Below are 16,988 nucleotides of genomic sequence, written 5' to 3' on the forward strand. Positions count from 1 at the left end.
TCAAGCTAGGAAATTGGATGCTATGTAGAATCAAAACCAAATTTCGGTTTGAAAAGCACCTTTGGTATCATCTAGCACCTGTCTATTTGATGCGGTTCAAAACTGAGTGCCAGAGATGGACACACGTCTACCACAATCATTTCTATAATGACCTCTCATAGGTGACATCATCATATAGAGGTCCCCCATCATGCAGGTTCTGGTTACTTTTCTAGATGGTTCCTAAGGTTCTTCCAAGATGAAGAGCTTTTCACTCCTAAGATGGCCTTGTCCACCCAACCCCAACCCCAACTACAGCTACATATTGATTTTTTTAGTGGTCACTAGAGGATCCCTTTGGTACTGTTGATGTACAGCTTCTTCCTTCTCTGCAGTTTGTCAGCTTCATGTAACCCTGGACAAATGCTGTACACTGCCAATATCATGGAGGGCTCGATGTATAATGTGTGGCCATTTGAGGACAAGTCAGGCGGTGTCTTCAGATAGGCTGTTGGGAAATGGTAAAATAAGCTTGTCAAGTTGATGCTGTGCTTCCTCTACTGTGCTTCAGTTTCCTCATATTTAAAACAAGTTTGTTGAACTAGCAGATCCCTAAGGCACTGTTCAGCTGTGGTGTCCTCTTGCAGAGTGTTTCCTAATCTTTCTATTCCTGGGGGAGTTTTACTTAGAACCTAGGGGGGATGTTCTTTACGGCAGGAAACCAAGGAATGCTCATAAGCTTTGGGGTTACAAAACAAATTTGAGAATATTTTGTGGTCTCGTGCTTTCTGCGCATGGTTTTTAAGTTCCATACCAAGTGTTTACAGCTTAACTGTATCTTAATTTTTTATGTGTAGAATTCTGGATAGAGGAAGCAGGACTGAGTCCTACGTCACAAAGTAGTTGTGCTTTATCAGGATGTTACTGGATTTGCCCACGTTGGGGGATGCCTATGTTGGAGTCTCAGCTTAATAGAACTAGAGCCTACCAGTCAAGCATTTTTATCTACCAGGGACCTCAGACATGTGCATAAGTTACTTAAAGTATATGTCATTTCATACCTAAAAATCATCTTACAGGGGAAAGGAAGAGAGCCTGCTTGGAGTGTTGTGAAAGTATTCATAAAGAGGGGGAAATGGAGTAGAGAAAAGGACACCATGTGAGGCCTAGTGAAAGGGTGTTTGCCCTGCTGGGCACAGTGCTGTGAAGATGTTATTTTGAAGAAGACTGATTATATGTAAATGTCATGTTTTCCTGACTAGGATCTAAGTTTTGTTTATAGAAGTATTTGTTCAACTCATCTTTGGTTCCTTCCCAGGACTGACACAAAAGGCATCCCTCAAAACCGATTAGTGAATAAACGGGTTGTCTTATGAAGCATGTCCTCCAAACCAGCAGTGTGCTGTGAAGACACAAGCTTATCACACACAGCCTGGAAGGCAGGTTGAACATGACACTTGTTGACTGTCACAAATGAGGAATGCTGTCCCTTGGCTCTGAAATGGTGACTAGGCTATCTCTCACTTGGGGAAAGACATGTTGTGGCCATCAATTTCTAATAGTTAAAGTGGTGACAGTACGTGACATGAACACGACACTGAATTCAGTAGCTGATACAGAAATGCGCACATCAGCTGCAGCTCTTTGTAATGGCCTATGGGGCCACTCCGACAGACAATAGAAGAAAGAAACCGCAGGATATGCTTCTGGATATCCCCTAAAAATTGGGCTAGCAATCGTGTTAGTTACTTTTTTCATTGTTACAATAAAAATGCCAACAAAAGCAACTTAAGGGAGGTGTCTTTTGGCTCACAGTTAAAGGGTACAGTCCATGGTGGTGAGGAGGTTGTGGAGGGAGAAGGAAGTTGTGGGGAAATGTGTGAGGCAGCTAGTCACATTTCACCCACAGTCAGGAAGCGGGTGGGTGAATGCCAGAGCTCAGCTTGCTTCCTCCTTTTTTTCAGTCCAGGATCTCGGAGCCTGGAAATGCTCCCACCCGCAGTTAAAATTCACTTAACCTAATCTAGACAATTCCTCATAGGCGTGGCCTGAGGCTTGTTGCCTAGGTGATCTTACACGCTGTCGAGCTGAGAACCAACACCAACATATCACAACAAAGATGTGTCCAGATTGTGACAGTAAGTATAAGGAGTCCAGACTTTTTTTTTTTTTAATCTGGATTCTGGTCACAGATAACACACCAATACTTATGCTAAATATTCATAGAACTAAAACAGACACATATGACTGCATGTAAAATGAAGAAATATAAATGACATAGATTGTATCATTCAGGCATGGTGGGGTACACCTTGTAATTCCAGTGCTCAGGAAGCCAGAACAGGAAGATTGCTGTAAATATGAAGTTACATTAGGCTACACAGTGAATTTGATGTTAGTCTGGGCCACATACCAAGACCTTGGTTGGGATGTAACACTATAGAGCCGCTATGTTAATATTGGGGGCGACTAGGTAAAGGATATGTGATAGCCCCCCTCTGTTTTCACTTAACACCCACATTAAGGCTACAGTTACCATGGTACAGTTTTCTTTAAGAGAGGGAGATCAGATGGGTATGCTAGTGAATTTTTAAAGGAAATGATGACACCAATTCTCTTTCAGAAGATACTATAACAGGAAATACTTCCCAAATGTGTTTAGTGAGGCCACCATTACCATAATGCCAAAATCAGACCATCAATACAAATAAAGACACGTTCTGTAGGCCAGTGTCTCTAATGAATGCAGAGGCCACCTTCTTGAGCAAAATAATAGCAACTGAATCCAACAATGCTTTAAAAGAATTATACACATGGAGCTAGGGAGACGCCTCTGTGAGTTAGAGCATGTGTGTGCAAGCAGGAGGACCTGAGTCTGGATTCCCAGCACCGTGACGTAAGTCGCCCCAGACATGGCTGCTTTAGACTGTTATTAGTACTGGGATGTGGAGACAGGAAGAGCATGGGAGCTCACTGGCCAGTCAGCCCGCCTAGGAAAGGTGACATTCAAGGTCAGTAAGAGACTATATCAAGAAAGTAAGGTGGGGAGCAATAGGGAAAAACACTTCCAGCCTCCAGAAATGTGCACATAGTCAGGCATACCTGCACCCACAAACACACACACACATTCAATCAATCAATCAGTTCAAAAGTGAAGAATTTATAAACCATAACCAAGTAGGTCTTATCTGAAGTGTTAAAAAAAAAAAGATGGCTCAACATTCACAAACCAATTCATGTAACAGTGTAATGACACGTTAAAAGAGCAAACACCACACAAGCATATTAATAATACAGAAAAGGTATTTGACAAAAGCTCAAAACCCATTCATGATCATATGTAACCACGGTGGAGCCTTGACATAAGCTCTTTATCAAAATCCATAGAACACACAACTCCTACAGTGAGCCCTGACACAACCTGTTCTTACCTAAAACTGCTGCAAAAAAATAATCACAACCATGAGTAACATAAGCAGTGGACAAGCCAGGCGGTATTGGCACACGCCTGTAATCCCAGCACTCGGGGAGACAGAGGCATGTGGGTCTCTGTGAGTTTGAGGCCAGCCTGGTCTACAAAGCGAGCCCAGGACAGCCACGGCTACACAGAGAAATCCTGTCTCAAAAAAGGGGGAGGCAGCTGTAAGCAGTGGTTCTCAAAGTGTCATCCTTGAACCCCTGTGGCTCTCTGGAACCCTACTGCGGAGAGCTAATTTCACAACAGTGATTTCATAATGACCCTAGCACAGTACACTGCTTGTTTCTCTCACACTCATTTAATCATGAATGTGAATGGAGTTTTCCAGAGGCGACATGACATGTGATGTTGCAACAGAGGGCATGTGGCAGCAGCTAGGGCAGTTCAGTTGTCCCCAGTTAGGCAAGACACTAGAGAGATTTGGAAAAAAAAGAAAAGCTAAAACAGTAACTGTCTTCTCACTGCAGCAGGTTTGGTGAGGAAAATAGCTGGCTTTTGCGTGTTTTGTTTTGTTTTTTAACTTTGCCATGTAATGAATTTATTGTTGTTTTAAATAAGATATAATAGACATTTTCTTTAAAAAAAAAAGGGGGGGGGGGAGAGGTTTCCTCCTCTGTGCAGAATAACACACAAGAGTTACCAAGGCGCCAGTGTGGATTATCCCTTCTGAGTGAGTGTGGAAAATCTCAGAGGTTATGCGCCCTCCTCACAAGAGTGAGCAGAGGCCCCTCCTTAGGTGCAGGGTCCCTGAAGAGAGGGTCTAGAGCTGTGGACTTTGCTAAGGAGAGAAGACACCGAGCAGAGCACACAGACACGACAAAGTCCATTGAGCTGCAGGACGAAGCCCGAGGCACAGAAGATGGAAGAGAAAGCTGGCAAATAGGATGGGTCAAAAGTGTGTGTGTGTGTGTGTGTGTATGTGTGTGTGTGTAGGGTGTGTGTGTGTGTGTGTGTGTAGGGTGTGTGTGTATGTGTGTGTGTGTAGAGTGTGTGTGTGAACGGTGTGTATGTGTGTAGGGTGTATGTGTGTAGGGTGTGTGTGTGTGTAGGGTGTGTGTGTATGTGTGTGTGTGAACGGTGTGTATGTGTGTAGGGTGTGTTTGTGTGTGTGTGTGTGTGTGTGTGTGTGTGAGAGAGAGAGAGAGAGAGAGAGAGAGAGAGAGTGTGTGTGTGTAGGGTGTGTGTGTATGTGTGTGAGAGAGAGAGGGAGAGTGTGTGTTCGTGTGTAGGGTGGGTGTGGGGATGGGAGTCCCAAGTTTAGTTAAATGAAGAGGTCGTTCTATTGTTGCATTGCTGTTCCAAATCAGGTTTATGTAGATATAAATTATCTGCAATAATTTCCTCCCATTTTTATCATCTAATTCAATGAGTTTTGACATATGCAAATAGTTGTTTAGGCAATATCACAATCAAAGCATAGAATAGTTTCATGGAAAGAAAAATTCATTTTGATCCTTCATATGCAATGCCAGTACTGTATTTTTGCTTCTTTTTAAGAATGCCACAGAAATAATAGAATTTACTTCTTAGAATTGTTTCCTTTATTTGTATGCACTGGAAACTCATTTCAGTAGATTTTTTTTTATTGCTGAAGATAAGTTCATTGTATGAATTTTCTAGTGTTTTAGTCATCTACCAGTCTATGGATGTGCGAGTTGTTTCCAGTGTCAGGTGATCATGAATAATTTGGTTGTGGTTTTTGGTTTTTGAGACAGGTTTTCTCTGTGTACCCCTGCATGTCCTGGAACTCGCTCTGAAGACAAGACTGGCATCAAACTCAGAGATTCATATGCTCCTGCCTCCCGGGTACCGGGATTAAAGCTGTGTGCCACCACCACCCAGCTTATGAATACAATTTTATATCCATTACTTCATGGGAATTTATGTGAACATGGTTTGGGACCTGATTTTACTACATGAAAAGGTGATAGAAATGGTCCAGGAAGACAGGTGAACAGTCTCAGCTTAAGCAGTGTGCTTTCCCTTGTTAGAGTCTGCGTGTAGGTGATTTAAGGACTGCCGCTGCAGGGTTCCTAAAGTCAATTCTTTTAGACCCAGTTTTACTAATAAAGGACATTAAGTTAGTACTGGTCAACTTGCCAGCTTAGACATCAGAGATTTTCTTCAGGAGGCAGAAAACCGGGAGTAAAAAAAATAGACAAATAAACATGAGCCTATGGCAACTCAAGAGCAGTCCTTGGTGGTCAGCCAAGAAGATTAGAGTTGACGCAGGAAAACATCCAGACCCAAAAGGGATCACCAAGAGCCAAAGAGATTAAAAAAAAAAAATCCAAAGAGCTCAAGTGTTGGGCATTCTCTCAAATGTGTTAAATGCATTTTTAATAAAGTCATCCAGGGAACAAGCCATCATACAAAGGAAACTCGTCTTTCTCTGGTGGAAGTTCTGTCTGTAGGTTGGAGAATTAGATTCTGTGAGGACCTTCTGAGATTTGAACCCCATGTGGTACTGCATGGATTATCCAAACAGAGCGAAGGTGGCGCTGATGCCATCTACCGTGAATGGGTTTTCTGGGAAGATGACAAATGACAAATGTGATGAGTTCCAATAGTATAGAAACCTGTTATTCCCAGAGCATGTTCTGAGAACACACTTGTATTCCAAGCATCTCAACATCCTGCCATCTTATTGACTACAAATGCCAGGGTCCTTCCTGAGTGATCACTCTGTGGGCAGAGTATAGCAAACACTCCATATTCTTGGAGGCATGGGAGAAACTGAACATTTTTAATTTATTATTTTTAATTAAAATGTAACTACACCATCCTCCCATCTTCTACCCTCAAAACTGGAGGTTTTTTTTAGCCGGGCAGTGGTGGCGCATGCCTTTAATCCCAGCACTCAGGAGGCAGAGGCAGGTGGATAGCTGTGAGTTCGAGGCAAGCCTGGTTTACAAAGTGAGTCCAGGACAGCCAAGGCTACATAGAGAAACCCTGTCTCAAAACAAAACAAAACAAAACAAAAACAACAACAACAACAACAACAACAACAAAAAACCCTGGAATTTTTTAAGTGTGTTTGGGACTTAAAAGAAACTAGAAATATAGTTCACCCAGTTCTCCAGAAAATCCTTCCCAAGTTACTCTTTGCGCACCCCCTCAAAACCTAAGTATTTCCAATATTCTACAATGTCTGAATTACTTTCTGAGATTCTATTCAAACTTTGTCTTCTCTGAAGCCCTTCTCTCTTTTTAAAAATTAGTTCTCACCTTACATCCTGACTGTAGCCCCCCACTGTCCCTTCCCCTTCCCATGCCCCCTCCCTCTCCCTCCCCGCCAAAGTCTTCAAAAAGAGGGAGTCCTCCTCCCCTACGATCTGACACCAACCTATCAAGTCTCATCAAGACTGCCTGCATCCTCTTCCTCTGTGGCTTGGCAAGAGGGAAGTGATCAAAGTACAAGCCACAGCGTCCATGCCAGAGACAGCCCCTGCTCCCCGTATCAGGAGACTCACATGGAGACTCAGCTTGCTATGCACTACATCTGAGGCGGGCGTCGAGGACCTCTCCATGTACGGTCCTTGGTTGGTGCATCCGTCATAGCAGTTTTATTCATAATAAGTAGAAGCTGGAAACAACCTAGATGCTCATCAACAGAAGAATGGATAAAGAAACTGTGGTGCATTTACACAATAGAATACTGCTCAGATATTAAGAATGAGGAAATCGTGAAATTTGCAGGCAAATCAAAGGAACTAGAAAAGACCATCCCGCGTGAGGTAACCCAGATGCAGAAAGACACACATGATATGTGCAGTTTAGCCATAATGTACAGGAAAAGCACACTGCAATGCACAGACCCAAAGAAGGTAAGTAACAAGGAGGATCCAAGGGAGGATGCTCAAATCTCACTCAGAAGGGGAAATAGAATAGACAGAGGGAGTGGTTAGAGAGAGTGATTAAAGTAGGAGAGGAAACACAGAGAGACATGAGGGTGGAGAGCAGACCTGGGAAGAGCAGGATCAAGAGAACAAAAGGCCTGTAGAGAGAAACAGAAACTGTAGTTAGGCGCCATCTTAGTGACAAGCTGGAGACCCAAGTCATAGTAGGCTCCCAGGGGATGTGAGAGGGACACTAGCAGAGACTCCTAGTAGGCAGGGCCATAGAGATTGAAGAGGACACCCTCTAACTAGACGAGCCTCCTAGTAGTAGGAGAGGAACACCAACCCATGCACAGAAACTTCCACCCCAAATTTACCCTGCCTACAAGATGTGCAGGGATAAATATAGAACAGATAGAGCAGAGAATGAGGGAAGGTCCAAACAATGTCTGGTCCAACCCAAGACCCTACGGGAATGAAACAACTCTTGACATTATTAAGGATAATCTGCTATGCTCGCAGACAAGAGTCAAGCAGAGTTGTCCTCTGAGATACTCCACCCAGCAGTGCCTCAAAACCGATGCTGAGACTCACAGGGGCTTGCAGAGCCTGAAGCATCAACCAAAGACCTTTCCTGGACTGGATCTAGGCCCCCTACAAAGATGTAGCCAGCTCGGGATTCATGTGGGTGGGTCCCCTAGTAAAGGAAATGGGGGCTCTCTCTGACATGGACTCTCTTGTCAATATTTCAGACACTTCTCTCTGGCAGGACTGCCTTGCCAGGCCACAGGAGAAGAGGACACACTCAGACCTGATGTGACTTGACGAGCTTCTTTAGGTCTGTGGAATGTAGTATGTTTATCCTGTGCTATATGGCTAATATCCGCTTATAAGTGAGTACGTACCATGTGTGTCTTTCAGGGTCTGGGTTACTCACTCAGGATGATCTTTTCTAGTTCTAAAGCCCTTCCTGTGTCCCTGTGTGTCATTTAGCCTCTGCTGGAGCGTTTCCCAAAACACACTCTTACCCTTGCTGTTTCCTCTACTGCTCTGTGCTTGCTGTCTTCACCCCCTGTACCTTTGTTTCTTTAAACAGTGCCTAGCTTGTACTAAGCACCTAATAAACACTTTTTAGCTGACAGTAACTCACTAGCTCCTGAAGCAGCCTGTTCCAGTTGTCATTTATAAGCTGCTGTAACGGAGGAGCCTTCTCCTCCTCCTCTTTCCCTCCTCTTCTTCCTTAGTTTTCCTCCTTGTCCTTCTTCCTTCCTTTCTCTTCTTTTGTTTTTGTTTTGTTTTTTGTTTTTGAGACAGGCTGCTCTTGAACTCACAATGTAGTTAAGTGTAGATATGTAAACTCCTGATCCTACAGAGTTTCATGTCTTAAGTGCTGGGATATCAGCTGCATACCACTACACCGAGCTGAAAACTCTTCATTGAAGTAAATGAAACTAGGTCTTGGCATAGGGCCTTTGTAGGTCCCCACATCCATATTCAGCCTTCCCATGTGAAGAAAGCAGTCATGCCATATTTGAATCCTCTCATTTCCCAGTGAGATTCTGCCTGTTTCTTTACTTTGTCTAAATTGACATATATTTTACCTATGCAACTTAGACAAGAGAAACCACACTGACATTGCCATCAGGAAAATGGTAATTGGCATAGCAAGCTGGAATTGAGAGGTCTGTCATGAATCACTCACAGTGATTTCATTAAATGATCTTTGTTGATGGTTTCTTAACTTTCCTTTATCCTAGGGGGTTACAACTTGTGCTTTTGAGGAGCTTGGTGGGTGAGATATTTAGTTGCATGAGGCCTCTTCCAGAGATCAAGAAAGCCATGCTTTTGAAGCTTGAACTTTCTGGCTCAACAACGGCCTAGTGAAAGGAAGCGTGAGACATGTGGAGAGAAGCAAGTAAGTTCCAGAGGAAGCCTCAGCTCTGACGTCATACTTTCACACTGACAACGAATGCCCAAAGTGACGTGGTTGACTTGGGGAACAACCGGTAACTACAGCAAACACCCCAAGCTCGCTGGCCTTGATGCACCTGGTTTCCCAGCCCAAAGCTGTGCCACCATCAACAAAAATTGTCTAGGTGCACATTTCAAGACATTCCCAATTAAGACATTTCACTTTGAAACTCTTTGATCATCAGTTCAAAAATCACTAGCATATCCACTCCAGGTTCAGTCCCGCAGCAACAGGCTATAGGTGCAGAGCTCACTCTGAAAACTGTAGACCTGTAGATTTTCCCTCTACAGGCCAGAATTACCATCTAAACCTTTGATTACTCACAAGGTATAGTAGAGACACAGGCAAGGTGGCAAGATGACAGGGCGCACTGGAGACACAACTCACTCTTTCTGAAATGGTCATGAAAGATGCCCCAGGAAAAAACACTGGAGTCCACTTCAGTAGTCTTGGGTAGATATGACACCCAAAAAGATAACCAAAATTCACCAACAGATAAGCTGAGAAGTCTCCTCAAACTTGATTACAGGTATTTGTTTATTTTCTGTGATTTGGTGGCAGCCTTACTCTGATTCTCTAGAAGAGCAGGCAGTGCTCTCAACTGCTGAGCCATCTCTCCAGCCCCGGTTACTATATATAGCTCAGAAAGTCCCTGTATCCACCAAGTACAAGGAGGAAGACAAACATGAACAAAGAGATGCAGGGTCTGTGGACTCAAACCCACACTTAAGGAAGTGGAAGATGCTGATCACTTGAAAAACATCATGGGCTCTAGACTGACAAGAGAAACGTACCCTAGAGCCAGCTCAGGCTCTGTTTAATCATTCAATATTTACTGAGGCAGGCAAACACAATCCCTCAGAGCTCACAGACCAAACACCGTCATCACCACAGGGCTGTGAGCAGTCACTTCTCTTTTCTAGCGGGTGTTTCACTATGAGCAAAGCGAGATCTTTACTTTCACTAGGCCAGAGTGCAAGTCTCTTACCACCTTCTCCCTTTGCAGATGAACCAAAATAAAGGAAACAAGAACTGGGCTGAGGTTGAGTCCACCTGTCTCAACATCCCCGGATTGGGCAATCAGCCCTGACCCATAGGGAGAACTGAGGTTTCCTTTCATCCCAATGATCTTGTTGACAGGTAGGATTACAGTGGGTGGAGTGCCTTGTTGTGATAGAAATGACCAGCCAAGAGGTACTAAAATGTTATCGAGTGATTGCTTGGGCTTCCAGTAGTTGAAATATGTAGATTCCAGTAAGATTGCTCTTTGTCCCTCTCTCTTCCCATTTTCATATTACGTGTCCACCCCTACTTTCTTCCTGTAAAGCTTCTTTCTGCCCACTCATGTACCCTTCTGTAAAACCTAGAAGCTAGGCTACAAGTATGAGGGGGAGCTCCGTACAATGTTTGTCCTCTTGAACCTGGGTTACCTTACTTAATAGTTTCCTGCAAATTTAATACGTTTTATTTTTGATTTTCAAATGATTTACTTCTTTTTATTTTATGTCTAATGGGCATTTTTGCCTGCCTGTATGTATGCATATCACAATCACGCCTGCTGCCTGAAGAAGTCAGAAGAAAGTTTCAGGTCTCCTGAAACAGAGTTACAAATAGTTTTAAGCCATCATGTGGGTGCTGGGAAAGGATCCCAGGGCCTCTACAAAGGCTCTTGCATACACATTGTGTACACAAACCACATTTGATGAGCATCTACATTGATTCCATTTCCTTTCCTATTTTTGCTTCATTTTCTCTGTCTCTGTTTCTCTCTCTCTCTTTCTCTCTGTGTGTGCAAATGTGCACACACTGGGAATTAATCTCAAAGCTTTGCACATCCTAGACAAGCCCTACCAATGCACTACATTCCAACCTTAACCCCAAATCTGAACAATAAACCTAGTCTCTGGTGTATACTATACTGGATATACTACCTGAGGCATTAACCCGAAGAAGAGTTCCTTTACAAAGAGAAAGCATTTATTCAGCTCATAGTTCATAGTTCTCGACGTTCAGCTGTTTATATGTGACTGTAACCTTTCTCCTAAAAAAGCCCTAAGGCAGAGTAGAACAGAGCTGAGAGAGAGAGAGAGAGAAAGAGAGAGAGAGAGAGAGAGAGAGAGAGAGAGAGAGAGAGAGAGAGGAGAGATATTTCTCTGAAAATTTCACAATGAGGATTAAAACACCTACACAGGGACTGACAGGAGACACATTCAACATACACCCAAACTAGAGCAATTTCCCTGAAGAAAATTGGTTGAAATCTGCTGGTTGGGAAGGATGACGGGAGGAATGTTCCATGCACAGAACCCAGCATGAGCAATGGCTGGAGGGAGAGACACATATGCTGTGTTCAGGCATTGATGACTAGTCGGCTCGGAATGGAAGGCCAGTCAGGAGAAAGACAATCAATTTGGGAAGACAGTTGAGTTAACACTGCATGAGACCTAAGTGTTGGGCTTAAGAACCTGTTTTGTTTGTGTTAAGTTGTGTAGTTTAGGACCAGGATATACTTTAGAAAGATTAATCTGGGCATTTCATCTAGGATAGTATATATATTATATATATTATAAATAAATGAATTCTTTATATTTATAAATAAATATATTATAAATAATTACAAATAAATAATATATAAATAATATTACATTATATATCTTTCATATGTTAAATTATATATTAGATTCTATATTCTATATTATGTCTCTATATATTATTATATATATAATAAGTAACATGCAGTCCATGGCCAGAGGCAAATACATCCCCTCAGCTACCCAAGGCAAAAAAGACAATAAGAGCTCTACTGCCCACACTTGTTCCAATTCAGTGTCTGTGTGTGTGTGTGTGTGTGTGTGTGTGTGTAGAAGTACAGTATGGCTTCATCCTAAGTAACTTCAAATAACTTCTTATTTCACGTTGAGAAGATGGGTTCATACTGCGTGTGCATAGAGTACCAGAAGCAAATCCCCTGCTCCTGGGAGAGCAGCATCACGCTGGCTGCTGTTGTCTAAACTGTGGGCTGCTGGCAGGAAGGCAGGGCAGGAACTAGCCATGAAGAGGACGCTCTTCCCTGCCTGGTCTCAGTGTTGCTTCTATTTCTTCAGCACTCAACTTACAAGGTAATTTTGTAGATCAAAAGAAAGAAAAGGGCCAGAACTTGGTGGATCATTTCAACAACACAGTGTTATATTGCAGAACAGGCTCATCCCAAGAGAAACCTCACACAGCATTGGACACACTCAACACTATAACCTGATGCACTGTAAAGGACACCAGGACAGATACAATCTTTAAAACTTATTTCTGTATGTTTTGGCATTATAACATAATTGCATCATTTCGCCCTTTCCTTTCCTCTCTCCAAACCCTCCCATACACCCTTCCTTGCTCTTTTAAAATTCATGGTTCTTCTCTCATTAATGGTTATTACATACATATGTACTTATGTATACTTATGCATCTATACATTTCTAAATACATAAAGACAACCTGCTCAGTCTGTATAACGTTGTTTGAATGCATACTTTAAGGGATGACCATCTGGTATTGGAGAGCCAAATGATGTTCTCTTTCATGCGGAAGACTTAGTGATCGGTAGTTCCTTGCAAGGCCTGCTGGGCTTTTCGGCATCTGCTTTGGCCTATGTGCTGCTGTCCTTCTTTAGCAGTCATGTTGGTGAGATTTTTATGGGGGTAGTTTCTGATATTCCTAGGAGACACCACCTCACACAAACTCCTACTCCCCTGACTCTTATAATCTTTCTACCCTCTCTTCTGAAAAGATCTCCCAGTGAGCCTTGGGTTCAGTCGTTTTGTAAATGTCCCCTACGGTTTTCTGTTGTGGTCTCCTGCAAAGAGCAGTTTCTGCGTTGAGGGGTGAGACCTCTCTTTACCTGTGGATATGAGGACAAATGTGTTTAGAAGGTAGTTAGGAATTATGCTGGTGTAATAAAGTGGGGGGGGGTTGTAGATTCTCTCGCCCACCCCCCTCCAAGATCCAAAATTTCATTATCATCCTGGGAAGTTGGCTAGGTTTCCAGTACCAGCTATGATTTTCCTCCTGTTGAGCAGAGGATAGATAAAACTTAAACTCCATGCTACCAAATAACTTCAGTCTTATTAACGAGTTGTAAATATAGATTATTTGTGAGTATTCTTTCAGTATTTAGTAAAACCAGGAGCAGGGAAATTAGGGTTGCTAAACTATTTGTGTTTATCTATAAGGCTCCTACAGAAATCACCATCTGACCCACTGAAGAACCTTTTCCATGCCAGTACGCTCTCAGAAGTTTCCAGGTGTTCCTGTGTAGCAGGATCTGCCTTTCCGCTCCTGCTAGCCCTTTTCTTTCTCATGGGGCAGTAACATTGCTGACCCATATCATTTGTACTGTTTTGTAGAGAAAAGAAAGGATGTCGCCTTTAAATCATTTCCTCTAAAACTGAAAAACATTGCTTTAACCAATCCTCCACTGATGGACACTTCGACTTGTCTCCAGAGTCTCACATGCAAGCACTGTTGCAGTGCAGAAGTGTGCATATCCCCTTCTGTGGATGAATGCAGAGAACCGGGTCATAGGAAGGTGCATAGTTGGAACACTGCACTCCCTTCGATACCCTAATAGCCATCATAAGGATCTTTTTTGTTCGCGTATCCTAGATAAATATTTATTCCCAACTGAGCAGTTTCCAGGGTTCAGGAGCTGTACACAAATATGGAAAGGCATAGCCCTTCCTTCCCCAGCTTTCTGTGCTTTTAATTGTTATGCATCTGAGGACAGCTTCCATGTCAGGGAGACATCACCGTTTTAAGCAGGCTCTAAGCCTCATATAAGCCCCTCTACAAACTCTTTGTAATTTTGTCAGCTGAAGGGCCATTGCCTATGCAGCTAGCATCTGGGCAGCCTGGAGAGGTCACTGAGAGGTCGCGGGAGCAAAGCTTAGTCAGCATGTCCTCTGGGCTTCCACAGCCCCAGCCGAGGAGGCTATTATTCAGTAGGTAAAGCCACCTCTTTCCTTCACTCACTTTTTGCCAGCAAAGCGCTTGCCAGGGCTGGAGATGACTCAGTGGTTAAGAGCATGCTTTGCCCTGTCCTAGGACTGCCACCACCACCACCACACCTGTCAGGTGGCTCACTAACGCCTGTAACTCCAGCTCCCAGGGATCCCGACCCCATCTTCTGATCTCTCAAGGCATCTGCACATATACATGTTCATAAACACAAAGAGAGAAACACAGTAAATCTTAAAATGTTTTGTTCTCAAATATTCTGTTATTTTGTATGAAAGCCTTTGAAGGATCTGGTGGAGAAAGGTAAAGTCTTCGAAATCTACACTACAGGAAAGAGCACTACACAGGGCAGAGATAAACACAGCCAAATGAAGGGTATCTTTTTACCCTCTTCACCTAGTTTTCTCCTACCATAGTCCAAAATCCAACCAGCGAAGTCAACACTTGTGCGAGCCACAGCACTTGGGTTGAGTTCCACATATTTACATGGACTCTCTATGTATGTATGCTTGCTTTTTAAAATAGATATATATTCATATCCACCAAGAAGTTCTATTTATGCTTTAAATCTTAAAAATAAAGAAAACTTTGCCAGCTTATATGCAATCATATTTCATAACATCTGAGCCAACTGGGAATATGGAAATTGAAGTCTGTGGCAATACACATTTATTATTTTGTCATTGTTGTTATGGCTTGTTTGTTTGAGACAAGCTCTCACAATGTCATCCTGGCTGGCCTGGAACTTATAATGTGGACCAGGCCAGCCTTGAACTTGAGACAACCATTCTGCCTCTGCCTCCCAAATGCTGAGATTGCAAACGTGCACCACCATGTCTGGCTCCCCACATTTATTCTTTTCTTTTTTTGGCTCTTGGTGTATCGTGAAGAGGAGCCCCATCAAGTGGATCTGCAGTTTGCATTATTCTGTATTATCTTTTCAAAATGTCGTAAGATGATTTCTGCCTTAAAGGATTTGCACAGCCAGCAGGTTGAAGAGAATGTCAATGCCACGAGGAGCATCAGGCAACAAGGAAAGAGCAGAGCTTCCCATTCTGTATCTCCTAGAACTTTCTCTGGCTAGGGATATAGCTCGGTCATTGGGTGCTTGTCTAGTATTCTTGCAGCCCTGGGTTCAGCCTCATGTACAGCGTAAACCAACTGTTGCTGTCTCATACCCATAATGCCAGAACTCGGGAGGTAGAAACAGGAAGATCAAAAGTTCAAAGCCATCCTTAGTCATCCTTAATGAGTGAGAAAGCTTTCATCTGCTGGACACATTACAAGGGAAAACAACTACTCAACCACCAGCACCAGGAAGTGAACCACAAAGCAACTGAAGGTATCCAGGAGCGATTCTGAAAATAGATTTACAGCCATCCTTTCTCACAAACGTGTGCACTTTGTCATGATAGAGCCAATGATGTGAAGAGGTGATTTTGTGGACATCCTGAGCCTGACAGAAAGCCTTTATGTGGCAGCAAATGAAGTATAAATCCTTCCCTTGCTGAACATCTGTATGATGCTCCCTGTTACACATGCCTTCCTGACAGCACTGGTAAAGATCAAGAAATAAAAGATGTGAACACAGTGTAAACGCTGAAGTCCTGTGCAAATGAGATATTACTTTTAGTTATTCTGCTATACGTTTTTAGAGTGAATTGATAAAATAAGAATGCTATGAACCAACAAGTAAATACCTGAGAAGGGATTGGTTTTTTTGTTCTTGTTTGTTGGTTGGCTTTTTATTAATGTGAGTAGAGAAATGATTCAAGGGGTTAGCAACATGGTGCAATAGCACTAGCCCTGGTCTTTGATGCTGACTTGCTTCAGGTGTGAACTTGGCCAAGACAATCTACACACATGTCTGTTTCCTCACTGGGAAAGGTAGATGATATGAAGTCATCTTGATGAGTAATGACTCCTCAGTAATGTGAGGGTCGAGTGAGCTGACATGTATAGAGTCTGGCATAGTGTCCAGCATGCTGCAGGTTCTAAAAGCATGTTAATTTTCTTCCTCTTTTCACTCTACTTCCAGAGGCTTCTGGAAACAGCCTACAGAAAGCTCTCAGTATTCTATCATTCTGTCCAATTTTTGGCTTCCAAACTTAATAGGACATTTTTTTGGAGGTTGCACTGATTACCCTAAGGTTTTTTTGTTCCCTTTTTTCCCCCTCTCCCTCAGAAAACACACGCCATGCAACTGCATTCTTTTTAAAATATACTTTATTAATTTATTCATATTACATCTCAATTGTTATCCCATCTCTTGTATCCTCCCATTCCTCCCTCCCTCCCATTTTCAGCTTCCTCCCTTCCCCTATGACTGTGACTGAGGAGGACCTCTTCCCCCTGTATATGCTCATAGGGTATCAAGTCTCAACTGCATTCTTATAATAGATGTGGTAGTCTTGATTGATGAATGGTTGGATTTAAGGATCTCTAACATTTGCAGTCTCTCAAGGCATGAGCCCTTGGATTTAGGAGTTCAAATACTAGCTGTTTCTTACTCTTTATTTGAATACTCCCAAACCACAGCGAGCAGGTTTTCACATACATATAATAGCCTTTGATTTGTACAGAACACACTAATTTCCAATGTGTTTTCACATGCATTATCTTATTTGATTTTTACAACAGCTCTCTGACTGACTTGTTAAGGTATTTCTAAAAAGAAATTTTAGACTCATAAAAGCAAAGGCTGACCTAAGGC

This window comes from Acomys minous (genome assembly GCF_964271855.1).
Source record: "Acomys minous genome assembly, chromosome: 11".
NCBI lineage: Eukaryota > Metazoa > Chordata > Mammalia > Rodentia > Muridae > Acomys > Acomys minous.